The following is a 14893-nucleotide window of genomic DNA, read 5'->3' as shown; positions in this document are numbered from 1 at the left end:
TTCTACTTCCTGGTGTCAATTGAAACTAAGCTTTCCAATACTGCACAGCCCCTAAACTTTTTTAAATGAAAACTACATGTTTTCACAGGTTCTAGAGGTAATTTTGGGTCTCATCTGTGTGTTCAATAACTTTTGTAAATCAAAGTTACTACACTGAACATGTATATAAAAGAGATATATTCCTGTTAGACCACTGTCACCCCAATAAATTTAATTTTAAAAATTAGATGAAAAAAAAGAGAAAAGGGAAACAAATAAAGATGTAAGTGGTATTCAGCAGTATTGGTTTTAATGTCATTTTGATGGAAATAAACCCTCTGAGAGGGACACATTTTCTACTCTCCCTCCTCGGAGGCGCCCGCCATGCCTCCCAGACACCACAGCCTCCAGTAACACGCGCTCTGCAGTGTTTGCACTGGACTGCCCACTTACCACAGTAATTCAGAAAAGAAGCACATTTTAGAAAGGATTTTCTAGTCATTCTTATTTAAAGAGAAAACTATACATATTCTTAGGAGGGTGCTGATGGGCCCCCAGTTCTGAGAAGCAGCATGCTCTGAAATCCGTTCAAACATATTGAAAGAAAGAAAGAAAGAAAGAAAGAAAGAAAGAAAGAAAGAAAGAAAGGAAAGAAAGAAAGAACCAAAGGCAAAGGTCTTTGGGGGAAGAGAAGCACCCCTCTTACTTACATATGTACTTATACATATTTATTACAGTTAGAGACTTGATTAATGCCACAAAAATCTCTCTCTCTCTCTCTTTCTGAAAATGAGTTACTTCAAGCCTTCTACCACATATCTAATCAGTTTGAGGACATAATAAACATTTCTTCTTTAAGCAAACTTCTGGTCTTGAAACAGATAACCCCAGGCTGAGTTCAAGTTCAAACGTATATCTTTCAGAAAATATTATCTTTGGAAAGCTCTCTAAGTCTCAGCAAACGCAGTATAACATATAGTCTTCAATCCTCATAAATCACAACATGAATTCTTTATATACTGTACTGTTTACACTAGTTCATGTTGATGTGTCAACCAGGTATTAAAAAGCCCATACTAGTCATCACTTAGTTATGTGGAGCTAGATCCAGGACATGGCACCATTAGCCCCTTTTCTAGTTTTAATAATTTGCGCAGTGATCACATTGTCTGCTGGAATGAAAGTTCGAAGGTCCCCACTCCTCAGTCTTTGGAAAGCCTGTCAAATACCACTGAATTTGGCTGACTGAGATTGTAGAGTTATACTCTGACTATCACGTTATAGAAAGGACACTCACCAAGGACTTGGGAAGCCTGGGATTTAGCCCCGCCACTAGCTGTGTAACCTTGGGTATTTCACTTCATTTCTCTGGGTCTCAGTCTCCCTAATAAAGGAGACCATGTAAAGAATATTGAGGCCTACTTCCTAGGGCAGTGGTGAGGATTAAATGAAATTAAGTATGTAGAGTACACCCGTAACTCTCAAAGCTGCACAAATGTAACATTGATAATGACTAAAGCAATTAACAACTTGCAAATGTTAAAAGTGATGCAATATTATAGAATCCTCATATTTTTTTTCAAACAAAGAGAGCAAGACAGAAAAATACATATTTGAGTCCTGAGAGCCACTTGCCCCTGGTGTGAGGCTCTCTGACCACGGTAGAGGGCAGCTAAAGTTCAACACCTCTATGCCAGGTCAGCCCTGACAACATGTCGTGACCAGCAGTGTGTTCTGCTCCAAGAGAGGCCAGCCTAAGGTTCAGAGAGAGAGAACTGTTTGGCCAATCTATAGTTCTGACTACGTCAAGTTGCACTGAAGAAAACTTGCCACCTTCTGGTTTGACTTTAGAAGCAGAGAAGTGCAAATAAAAACCACAATGAGATATCACCTCACACCAGTTAGAATGGCTATCAGCAACAAGACAAATAATAACAAGTGTTGGGGAGGTTGTGGAGAAAAAGGAACCCTTATACACTGCTGGTGGGAATGCAGATCGGTGCAGTCGCTATGGAGGTTCCTCCACACATAACAGTGTGGAGGTTCCTCAAAAAATTAAGAATACAATTACCATATGACACAGCAATCCCTCTCCTGGGTATTTAACCCCCCAAATCTGAAAACATTTGCCCATAAAGATGTTCACTGCAGCATTACTTATGGTGTCCAAGACATGGAAATAATCAAAATGTCCTTTGATAGATGATTGGATAAAGATGATGTGGTATATATACACAATGGAATACTACTACTGTGCCATAAGAAAATATGAAATACTGCCATTTGCGACAATGTGGATGCATCTTGAGATTATTATGCTAAGCAAAATAAGTCAGACAGAAAAAGTAAAGAACCATGTGATTTCATTCATATGTGGTATATAAAACTGAAAGCAACAAATGAACAAGCCAAACAAACAAGCAAAACCTCATAGACACACAACAGTTTAGTGGTTATCAGAGGGAAAGGGGGCAGGAGGGATGGTATTACAGGGTAAACGGGGTCAAATATATGGTGACGGAAGGAGAACTGACTCTGGGTGGTGAATACACAATGTGATTTAGAGATGATGTATTATAGAAATGTACACTTTGAAAGCTATATAATTTTACTAACTAACATCACCCCAATAAATTTAATAAAAAAGCAGAAGATATTTTAATTGTAATTACTATTCTAATTGTGATATTCAAATTGTACACACACACACACACACACACACACACACACACACACACACTTTTATAAGACTCCCCAGAGCTTTGTGAGTAGATAAGAACATGGATGCTACAACAAGAATTTATTTTTAGCTTCACATATCAACTTGAGATAAAGATCCACAGTGATTTATGAAGAAGAAATGATAAATTGTTTAGCTATTTTGGACGCTCTAAAGAAAAATGGTCTGCCTAGATAGCCAACCCGAGTAGGTGGCACTTTCTTATCTCTTCATTGTACAATATGTAGAAAGACTGAAGAATAATGGTCACTCTAGTTTTAAGGGCAAAGGAAAGAGGGAGAAGACTGAAGTGTGAAAGAGCGAAACAAAGTATTAGAGATTTAATTGGTGCATAACCATGAAAAGTTACAAGCAGAACACAATCCCAGTATGGAGATTTCCTTAATAGGATTTGTCACATAATATGACAAATAAATCTTTTATTATAAATAAATCTTTATTATGGTGTCTGCAATGATACTGATTTAGGTAGGGGTATTATATTATTCTATATACTACATAGTAGCCATTTTTCAAATTATTAATAACTTGATTCCTTTAGTTAAAAAAATAAATAATCTGACTTCAGTTGATAAATTTCTAGTTCCAAAAGTAATTTCAGAAAAAGGCTACTCTTTTCAGAACAAAGGACAGGGTTCTTCCTGTTGGTTGTGTTTTGTCCTTCTTCCCTTACCCAGTAGTTTCTCTACTTGGGAGCAAAGTAGCTTCTTAGCCTCCCATTTTTCATTTATCTTTCTTGAAAGGAATTCCCATTACTTCCTTATAAAGAAAGGGTAGCTGTCTTGAACTGGAAGAATCTCAAGAAAGATTCTAAACTATAATATTGCCACTGGGATATGAAAGACAGTTCGAGGAATATAATTAATAATGTTGTAAATATTTTGTAGGGTGTCAGATGGTCACATGTCTTGTTAGGGTGACCGCATCATGGATGGGGTAGAGGCTTGATCACTGCACTGTACACCTGAAGCTGATGTTGTATAATATTGTATGTCAACTATAAGTGAATATATATATAGTCACGGGACGTGGAGTATAGTGTGGGAGTGGAGTCAAGGGAATTGTAATAGATATGTATGATATGGGGGGGGGGAAGTGGGGCAGCGGATTGGGGGAGGGGGTTGTCACTTTTGAGGTAAAAAGTATAACTATTGCACTGTGTTGTACAGCTGAAACGAATTAAAAAAACATTTATTTCACAATAAAAAAAAATAAAGATTCTGCTCCTCAAGAAGAATGATCTCTTAGGCTCCCCAAAATTTTGAAATAGGAACAAAACTAGAGGTGGAATGGTCCCATATCTTCATGTAAGATTCCCCTTTTTAGAGGGAAAAAATCATCTCATACTTGTTTTGACTATGTATGAAAACCTACTTAAAATGCTGCCAATTTGATCAGATTCTGTACTGTCTACATTTTTAATGGGAAGAAAAACGCTGTGACAGACTGAGCCACAGTGCCACAGAGGGGCTGCAATATCCACACCCAAGAGTCATTTACATGTACAAAAAAACTGTAGCAAGAGAACAAAGCAGGCTGGTGCAGGTTGGATCTTGTCAAATATGCCATGGGTCCTCTTTCTGGACAAGTGTTTGCTGCTGAGAAGATGGCAATGCCAAACTCATGCAAAGGGAGCCCTTCACGGGAAGAGCACAAGCGGGAAGAGTGCCAGTTCTGGGCACAGTGACCCTTGCCCATGTGCCCACTCACAGGGCACCAACCCTTCCTGACCTCCTTCTCCAGAGGATACCTGAGGACACCAAAGAGACAGCCAGCCAACTGGGTTACACACCCACCAATGTGGATAATGCACTACCACAAAAACACAGGCTTGACGGAAACAGTGCTTGTCCGAGTTAGGATGAGTGAGGACTGAGAAGAGGAAGGAGAAATGTTGATTCATATCAACTGAGCACTCAGACGAGCATCAGGTGGCCCTCAGCACCTCCAGGCTGTAGGACACATTGTCCTGAAGCAATCCTGTCCCTACTGTAATTCCCCTCCAATAGCCTTCCACATGGCTACCAGAGCTACCTTTCAAACAAGGGGACATTGCTTGTCTGTTTTACCTTCCTAATCTCCATTATCTTCACAGGATTAAGGCTTGACCTCCCTTTTCATCTTACTTCTCAACTTCTCACTTGTGCCACATGGAACTGCCTGCAGCCAGCCCCTTCTTCCTGGGGGGCCCTCTTCATTGCTCATCTGCCTGAGCAATTCCTACTTGTTCTTTCAAAGCCCTTCTCACCTGTCACTTCTGTCAAAGAGAGAAAGAGCTCAGTATCCCAAATTGCCTTTCTGTATTTCTTCAGTATTGTGCACAGTCCCCATTATTAAAGCTATCATGGTTCCTCTGTTTTAGGAGCGAATGTTTGTATCTTTAGCGCCTACCACAGACAGACCAAGGCGCACATGCACGCTAACCATCTCTACGCAAAACACTGATCCCGGGCAACCACGGTGCTTCTTACCCAGAGCAGCTGGAATAGACAAACAGCTCTGAGAAGACAGACCGAAAGGCAACGTGGAGGGCACAACGGCCGACACATCTGAGTAATAACACTCATGACGCGGCTACACAAACAAGTAAAATCTGAACGAGTCCAGGCTGCCTGGGGGCCCAGCGGTTTTGCTGCACAAAACCACAGCAAATGACACTGCTCTGCATCATTCCATTCAATTTTCTCTCCTTTCCTCAAAGAAGGCAATAATTACAAAATATAGGACTCTTCAAAAATATGTGACGTTGGGGCTGGCTGAGTAGCTCAGTTGGTTAAGCGTTAGCTTAAGAGCGCGAGCTCTGAGCAACAGGGCTGCTGGTTCGATTCACACATGGGCCAGTGACGCTGTTCCCTCTACAGCTAAGATTGTGAACAACAGCTCGACCTGGAGCTGGGCTGCCATGAGTGGCCGGCTGCGGCATAGGCTGCAGCCCCTGCTGCAGTGGGCCGCTGTGAGCTACTGTGAGTAGCCAGTAGCCAGCGTGAGTGGCTGGCAGCTGGTGAGAGCTGCCATGAGCTGCTGAGCCTCCATGAGCGGCCGTCCAATGGCCAGCCTCACCCGGGAAGAGCACAATGATCTGCCTCACCTGGGAAGAGCACAATGATCACAATACCAACACGGGCCAGTGAAGCAACATCCTCCACAATTAGACTGAAGAACAAAAGGACAGCAACTTGCCTGTTCCCCTTACCCAATTCCCCAACACTGTTCCCCTCCCCCAATTCCCCAATAAAATCATAAAAAAAAAAATACATGACGTTGGCTTTTATTCTCCCCTTTGGGCCGGCTGACCCAGCCTCCTTAGGCTGCTCCTAAACTCCTCTCACTGCAGCTTTCAGGCCTCCAGGTCTTTGGAGATGGATTCTGTGGGCAGTAAACTGCAGCACAAGGTGAGAAGCACTGAAGATCAAACACACTGCACTGTCTGTGCTATTCTGTCACATTACACAAAAGCACAACCGCAATGGGTGAGAGCATGACAGGAAAATGCAAATTCTACACTGATATCAGTGTTTGGTCCAAGCTCTCGCTAAGAAGACTGTTGACTGACTCACCTCGGCTCCTGGACCTGCCTGGGAGGATACTGCCTTACCTACTGCCACAGATCTAAGACCCACACACACTCAATGCTGTTACAGACACAGTCAAAATGGATCAAGTGTTTCATATATAAATGCTGTCTGGGCACCACGTACTCAGAACTCCATACTATGGGAACCTGCTATGAGACCTGACAGGTAGGCCAGGTAATTTATAATAGAATGGCTGCAAAAATGTCACATACCCAGAAATCCATTTTGGAGTCTAAAAGAAAAATTCAAGAAGGCAGCCATATAATATTTTACTATTTTACTTGTGACTTGTACTCATCAAATCTTTTCACACTCCCACTTGCAAACAGATCAGAAAAAAAATCACTTGTGCTCCTGAGCCAGTAATTCAGGCTGGTAGAATGACAACCAGGATGTTCCCACTAGAGAAACTGAGGCACAGAGCAGTTCAATAACCTGCCCAGGGCCCAGACTAGGAATTAATTTGAATCCCAGTTTATAATTCCTCACTATGCCCTCTCACCTCACTAACAAAAGTAACGGCCCCCTTTCCCACTGGACAATTCATTTTGATTCTAGGTTTTCACGAGTACCCCAAACATCTCGTTTCTAAAGCAATCCCCAGGTGAGACTGTTAGGTGCTTTTACAGGCATTTAGCCCTGAAATGACGTGGACATTGACCTAGGATGGCTATGAGTATGTACAGCTAGTTGGCAGCTCATCAATTGCTTTCTGTGAAGTTTCAATGTTGGGCATACTTATATTTGTGTCGAATTATGAAAGTGCAAGTGGTTTCTCCTCTATAATTTTTTCCTTGTCACTAAGCCAGTAACCGCCTGTGTCTATAGTCTGAATTAGTTGTAAATTCCTACCAATCAAATTCCTGTTGAGACTATCAGTATCTTGCTTTCTCAGTATCCATCCAGATGAGATAAGCAGAGACTGGAGTCAAAATGCGATAAACGGTGCTGGTCTCCACAGCTCCCCTGTTTTATCACAAGCTTTGACATGGTCCTTGGCACACTACAGGAGAGGGGGCAGCCCACCACACCCCAGGGAGCCTCCTGTGCTCCAGCCTGAGAACAAAGACTGAACTACTTTATAAAGAGAAGATGCCCACACTACCTCAAATCTGGGACTGCTAGAAAAACAAGTCAGAAATTTATTCTTTTTGCTTATGTGAGATTTTCATTATCTCCTCAAAGCAATTTCATCCAAATTTCTTATGTGGTCCCACATAGCCATGTTTGTTATAAAATGATTTCATGAGAGCAGTGAAAAAATAATGTCCCATTGAGACTGAGTCATGATATTACCAACTGTCCACCCTGCTTCTAGGCAAAAGGACATCATTTATCCACTCAGGGACAACACTGAAGCACAGTAGGGTCAGTGTACTGACTCAGTAAGACAGGTTCCAGGCAGCAGTCAGGAGGCAGCCTGCCAGGAGGCTGGTGACCCCATGCAAAAAGTAACTGCTCTTCTCTGGCCTCAGTTTCCTCCTGTGTAGAAGGATGAACGCCTGCCCTCCTAGAGTTAACTTGAGTGTCTTTGAGGGTTATGTGTATGGTCAGCAGCTACCCAGATTCCCTGAAAGGGGGGAAAAGCAAGGTAGATTTTATTTGGAGCAGGGAACTTAAGAGCTGGAGACCAGCCAATACGCAGCCCACAGAGACATGGTCCGGTCTGCTGGGAGGTAGCTCGCCAAAAGGTGACAAGCAGATAAAAGGAAACATGGATGAGACAGAAATAGGAGTTGAAGGTTAAATCTTGTCTGGGCGTCAATCTGGTCTTTCACCAAAACACTTACAACACAGCTGCGCTCACCCCTCCCTTGCCTCCGCGTTCCATACTCCCTCTAACTCTCGGCATCTGGTATCCCCGCCATAGTTGTGAGACTGTTTTCTTAAAGGTCGCCCTGAGGCTCAGCTCCCGCCTTTATTATTCTCTCAAGCTTTCTGCAACGGTGGACTCTCTGATCTGTGGGTCCGTGCTTTTGGTACTTGTTTTCCAAATTCTCCTAATTTGGGTCCCTTAGATGTGTGGGCCATTTCTCACTTTGTAGGCTCCACCACTACAATCTCATACAGTCACACAGTGATAACTAAATCAAGTCTATGAGAGGACTGGGGAACCGTAGTCTACACTTGACTTCTCTTCTGAGTTCCAAATCTACATTTTTCTCTGGCTAGTTTCTCTTGACTTGGTCGTCCCATAGGCGTGCTTCATGTAGAACTTATCCTCCTGGGTTTTCTGACTCATATTTCAGTTAATAATGGCATCACCAGCCTCCCGGGGTTGTTCCTTCCTGAAATTTTAGCATTACTGCCTCGTCCTACATCCAGCCACTCACCAAACAGCCTCTCATCTTTCACCGTTTGCCCCTTCTTTGCACTACCTGTTTCAGGGGGCCTTATCATTTACCTGGACTATTGCAATAGCATAATGACTGACTTCCCTGTTCCAGTCCCCCCGGACTTTTCCACTAGAGTTTTCTTCCAATATCATTAATCTTACGTTATGCCTCTGTTTAAAAATCCTTGGGCCGGCCGAGTGGCGCGATGGTTAAGAACTCGCTTGGGATGCCAGAGGGCCCCGGTTCGGATCCCACATATGAGGGCCAGTGACACTGCCCTCCACAGCTAAGATGCTGAACAACAGCTCGACCTGGAGCTGGGCTGCCATGAGTCGCCGGCGACGGCGTAGGCTGCAGTCCCTGTGGCAGTGCGTTGCCATGGGCTACCGTGTGTGGCCAGCAGCCAGCGTGAGCGGCCAGCAGCCGCAGTGAGCGGCCGTCCAGAAGCCGGCGACTGATCTGCCTCGCCAGAGAAGAGCGCAATGATGATGCCAACTTGGGCCAGTGAAGCAACGTCCTCCACAACTAGACTGAAGAACAAAACGACAGCGACTTGTCTGTTCCCCTTTCCCCAATTCCCCAGCACTGTTCCCATCCCCCCAATTCCCCAATAAAAATCTTTAAAAAAATAAACATAAAAAAAAATAAAAATCCTTACTGGCTTGCCACAAAACATAAAATAAAGTCTAACCTCTTCAGCTCATCATTCAGAGCTTCTAAATTTGTCCCGAACCTCTCCATGGCCCGATTTTCCACTACTCTCCCCATGCACTATATTCACCACACAAGAGGCCCTGAGGTGAGTGGTAGCTGACATCTTTCATTCATTCATCTTCACATCTCTGTAAACCACTACAACCTCATTATAATCTGTCTCCTTTACAGTTACTTCTGCTTTTGTCTTTCCCACTGTAATGTAAGCTCCTTGGGGGCAAGGCCTTTGTCCTATTCATATGCATTTCTGTAAACCCATACTGATATCACAATGTTTTATGTAGTAAATGTTTGCCAAAAGGTCAAAAAATGTTTACTGGATGGCCACCATGCACATGGTACTATATTATAGATAGTGTATAATGCTATCTAAGGTTAAGGATATTAGATTAATAATGTAATAAGGGCATAAGGACTAATGAGCCATGGTTCCTGCCATGGGGAAGCTCACGTCTAACAGGGGGAGGGAGGCATGTCACACTCACTGCATAATGGCGGTACTGTATAATTGTACAGCTGTAGCATAATAGTGCAGTGACAGCAAAATTCACTAGGCAGAGTGGGTGCACAGAGAGGAGCCGTCAACATGTCCTCAGGAGATCAGAGAAGAAAATCCACAGAGCTGGATTCTTTAAAACATAGGCACTTTCTAGGTACATGAGAAGAGAGTGAAGGCACAAATAGCTACCACTCACTGAATGCTTGCTTTGTGCCAAATGATGCTGAGCATGAAACACGCCACTATATGCACATTGATTCCTATGATATTTCACCAAGGCTTTGAGAAGGCAGTGTTTTCTCTCTTTTACAGATGAAAACACCATGCTTAGAAAAAGCAAGTAACTGAGCCAAAGTACCACAGCAGTAAGTTGCTAAAGCACAAATTTAAACCCAGGTCTGTCTGACTTAAAAGCCTAGATTCTTTTTTTTTTTTTTTAATTAAAGTTTATTGGGGTGGCAATGGTTAGTAAAGTTACATAGGTTTCAGGTGTACAATTCTGTAATACATCATCTATATATCACATTGTGTGTTCACCACCCAGAGTAAGTTCTCCTTCCATCACCATATATTTGACCCCTTTACCCCCATCTACCACCCGCTCCGCCGTTACCCTCTGTTAATCACTAAACTGTTGTCTGTATCTACGAGTTTTTGTTTCTTCATTTGTCTTGTTCCTTTGTTGCCTTCAGTTTTATATCCCACATAGGAGTGAAAGCCCAGATTCTTAACCACTATGTTATAATAATAGTCCTCAAGGATTGTGTGTAGGAAGCTTGCTAACGCTGCAGCTTCCGAGGGATCCTGATGCTGGAGGTGTGGGATGGGGCTGAGGAAACCACATTTTTAATGAGGACCCTCAGGTGACTCTGGACTAGGTCATGTGCAGGTGACAAGGATCTTCCGAGGAGAGCAGTCCAGACAGGACGAGTGTGTGCAGAGCTGGGGAGCACGAAATAGGAGCTATTTATAATTTGTGCTAGCATATGGGACTGCAGAGCTGAATAACTAAGGATGCCTGCCTTCAAGAAGCTCAGTGTCAAATGATTCAAAATCTTCAATTCCTTAGTTTTTGCATTGAAAAGACATGATGACATAATTTTTAAAAACAAAATAAAAATCACCTGAAATTATTACCATTCTTACACAGGTATTATTTGCATATTACCATTTTGTAGGTCAATTTTTTAAAAGTTATGATCACACTGCTATTTTCATGTGACATTTTACAAAACATGTTTTTCATGATTTATATAGTCTTCATAATTACCATTTTTAATAGCCACAAACATCCCATTGGGCTGATGTACCATAATTTATTAAATTGTTTCCTTAATACCAAGCACTTAGTTTGTTTGAAATTTTTGGCAATGCTAAAATTCTTGAGGATGCTAGGCTAGCATTTAGCAGCTTTCTCTCGTAATTTTAAGGAACGATGTTTACATCTTTGAAGTAATGAGAAATAAAATATCTAAATATGCTCAGCTTCATATTAAAGAATAATAGTGAGTGATCGGGGTGGGCGGTTTGCTCAGGTGGTTAGAGCACAGGCTCATAACACCAAGGTTGCCGGTTCAATTCCCATATGGGCCATGGAGCTGCACCCTCCAAAACTAGACTGAAGACAACTACTTGACGTGGAGCTGATGGGTCCTGGAAAATCACACTGTTCCACAAGAAAAAATTTCTAAAGGAAAAAAAAAAGTGAGTGATCTAGAGAACGTTGAGCAGTAATTTTCCATTACTGTTAAAAACAATTATGTATCATTTTGTTCTATTTTATAGGTGCTTTATAGTTTACAAAAGCAGTCTAACTACATAAACACATATGCATTAATTATAACAACCTTATAAGGTAGGTAGGGAAATTAGCATACATTCATGTGAAAGCCAAGAGAGGCTACAGGATATGCTTGGGAACACACAGCAATAGACTCAGAATTTGGACCCATGTCAGCTTACTCCAAATCTGCTTTTCTTGATCTGTGTTGTGATGTCTTTTAGATTAAGACCAATAAAAATGATAAAGCTATCCACATTGAATGAAAAATGGAATAAAAGACTGAACTGTGTCCTCCCAAAAATCCTAGGTTGAAACTCTCACCCCTAATGTGATGACTCTGTCCCCAAACCCGACCCTTAACCCACTACATGAAGACACAGCTGTCCATAAGCCAGGGAGAGAGACCTTTTTCCAGCCTCCTTACTGGGAACTGGGAGAAGATACATTTCTGTTGTTTAAGCAATTCAGTCTATAGTAATCTGTTATGGTGGTCTGTGCAGACTAAGAAACGGGTGCCACTATATAACAAATACCCAAAACTGTAGAAGCAGCTTTAGGATTGGGTAGAAGCTTGAAGAGTTTTGAGATGCATGATAAAAATGTCTACATAGTCAACAGCCTGTTGGTAGAAATATGAACATTAAGGGAAATTCTGGGGAGGTCTCAGACAGAAGTGAGGAACATGTTATTAGAAACTGGAGAAAAGAGGTGCTTCTTATAAAATGACAAAGAACTGAACTCAACTGGGTTCTGGTGTTCTGTGGAAGGTAGAACTTTGTGAGTGATGAAAATGGATATTTAGCTAAGAAGTTTCTAAGCAAAATATTGAAGGAGTGGCTTGTTTCCCCTAACTGCTCAGAGTAAAATGCAGGAGAGAAAAGAATTGAAGAAGGAATTGTTAAGGAAAAAGGAGCCAGAACTTGAAGACTTGGAAAATTCTCAGCCTATCCAAATTGCAAAAAACAAGAAAGCTTGTTCTGAACAGAACACTAAGGGTGTGAGGGAACAACCATTTGATCAACAGCTAGATCAGGAGTGTGACTCATGGACTTAATCAGCCATCTCAGCAGAAGCTGCACATAAAGAGGGGATTACACCAACAAAAGCACTGTCAGTGTGAATAAAGGGACATAGAAATTGGGATGAAATGGAGGAAAGTTGTCAGACTTTTTGGCCTCTACAGGACTGGACCACAGAGCCATTCAGCTGTTAGTGTGTTATTCTTCAAAGAAAGGGAAGAATGACCCTGAAGGTATTTCAGGAATCAGAGCAGCTATAGCTACCACAGGCCCAGGGCAAGCCTGTTTCCTCCTTGGCTTCAAAGGGTAGGGCTGCCTCTCCAGATGTGGAAGACCAGGGTGACCCTGCCCAGTGCCTCGGGAATAGGCCACCCTCGCAGAGAGCCATGTAGGAGGGGCCCTCACAAAGGGCTATGTGGGCAGGGCCACCCCAGTGGGTCTGGAGGGCACAGTATTGAATCAGAGAGGATTATTCTTAAGCCTTAAGATCTGATTGAATCAACCTTGCTGGATTTTGGACTTGCTTGGGACCCATCACCCCTCACCCCTCACCCCTCCATCCCTCCCTCTTAGAAAGAAATTGCCTATCTTATACCTGCCCACCATTGTATTTTGGAAGCACATAATTTGTCTAGTTTCACAGGTTCACAGCTAGAGAGGAAATTTGCCTCAGGATGAATCAGCACTTAAATATCACCCATACCCGATTTAGATGATATTTATATGAGACTTTGGACTTTTAGAGTTGATGTTGGAATGAGTTAAGATCTCTGGGGCTGTTGGGATGGACTGAATGTATTTTGTATGTAATAAGAATATGAATGTGCTGGAGGGGTGCATGGGAAAATGCCATGAACTGAATTGTGAACCCCACAAATCCATATGTTGAAGTGCTATTAGGAGATAGGGACTTCAAAGAGGTAATTGAGGTTAAATGAGGTCGCAAGTGTGGGGCCCAGATATAGATTAGTGTCCTTATAAGAGACCCCAGAGAGCTCCCCAACCCCCCTCAGCCATGTGAGGACACAGGGAGAAGGCAGCCACCTGGAAGCTAGAAACACAGCCTTCGCCAGGAACGGAAGCAGCCAGAACCTTGATCTTGGATTTTTCAAACTTAACTGTGAGAAAATAAATTTCTGTTGTTTAAGCCATTCAGTTTATGGTATTTTGTTATGGCAGCCTGAGCAAACTAAGACAACCTCCAAAGTAAAGATCTTAGTACTCTATTACTGCAGTGGATTTGGTACTTAAGAGGTAGTATCCTTTGGTTTTTAAATTGCTAAGTTCTAGCACTGACTTCCTTTTGCAACATTATTAAGTACTCCTTTCAAGAGACAGTCACACCAATAAATGGAAGCATATATGGTGCTCATAGGTTAGAAAAATTAACATTGTTAAAATGTCCATAATACCCAAAGCAATCTACAAATCCAATGTAATCCCAATCAAAATACCAATGGCATTTTTCACAGAACTGGAAGAAATAATCCTAAAATTTATATGGGACCACAAAGACCCTGAAGAGCCACAGTAATCTTGAGAAAGAACAAAGCTGGAAGGAACATGCTACCAGATATCAAACTATACTACAAGGCTACCATGATCAAAACAACATGGTACTGGCATAAAAACAGACACATAGATCAATGGAACAGAATAGAGAGCCCAGAAATAAACCCACACCTACCTATATGGTCACTTAACCTATGACATAGGAGGCAAGAATGTACAATGGGGTGAAGATAGTCTCTTCAATAATTGGTGCTAGGAAAACTGGACAGACACAATAAAAAAAAATGAAACTAGACCTCCTTCTTACACCATATACAAGAATAAACTCAAAATGGCTCAAAGACTTAAATGACCTGAAACTATAAAACTCCAGAAGAAAATATAGGCAGTAATCTCTCTGACACTGGTCTTACCAGTATTTTTTGGTTATGTCTCCTAGGACAAAGACAACAAAAGCAAAAATAAACAAGCGTGACTGCATCAAACTAAAAAGCTTTTGCATTGCAAAGAAAAGCATAAACAAACCAAAAAGGCAACCTACCAAATGGGAGAAGATATTTGCAAAAGATACATCTGATAAGGGGTTAACATCCAAAATATATAAAGAACTTATACAACTTAACACCAAAAAACCCCAAACAATCCCATTAAAAAATGGGCAGAGGGGGCCGGCCGAGTGGCGCGATGGTTAAGAACTCGCTTGGGATGCCAGAGGGCCCCGGTTCGGATCCCACAT

The 14893-nt window shown here is 42.1% G+C and overlaps 1 protein-coding gene across 2 annotated transcripts in view; it reads right to left on the bottom strand.

Annotated features, from left to right (window-relative positions):
• Positions 1-14893, bottom strand: part of PEAK1 (pseudopodium enriched atypical kinase 1) — a 298079-nt gene that overhangs the window by 8248 nt on the left and 274938 nt on the right. The window lies entirely within an intron of this gene.

The sequence above is a fragment of the Hipposideros armiger genome, unplaced genomic scaffold (assembly GCF_001890085.2).
Source record: "Hipposideros armiger isolate ML-2016 unplaced genomic scaffold, ASM189008v1 scaffold_931, whole genome shotgun sequence".
In the NCBI taxonomy this organism is placed as follows: Eukaryota; Metazoa; Chordata; class Mammalia; order Chiroptera; family Hipposideridae; genus Hipposideros; species Hipposideros armiger.
The sequence above is the reverse complement of the archived record's forward strand: the minus strand, read 5'-3'. Positions and strand labels throughout refer to the sequence as shown.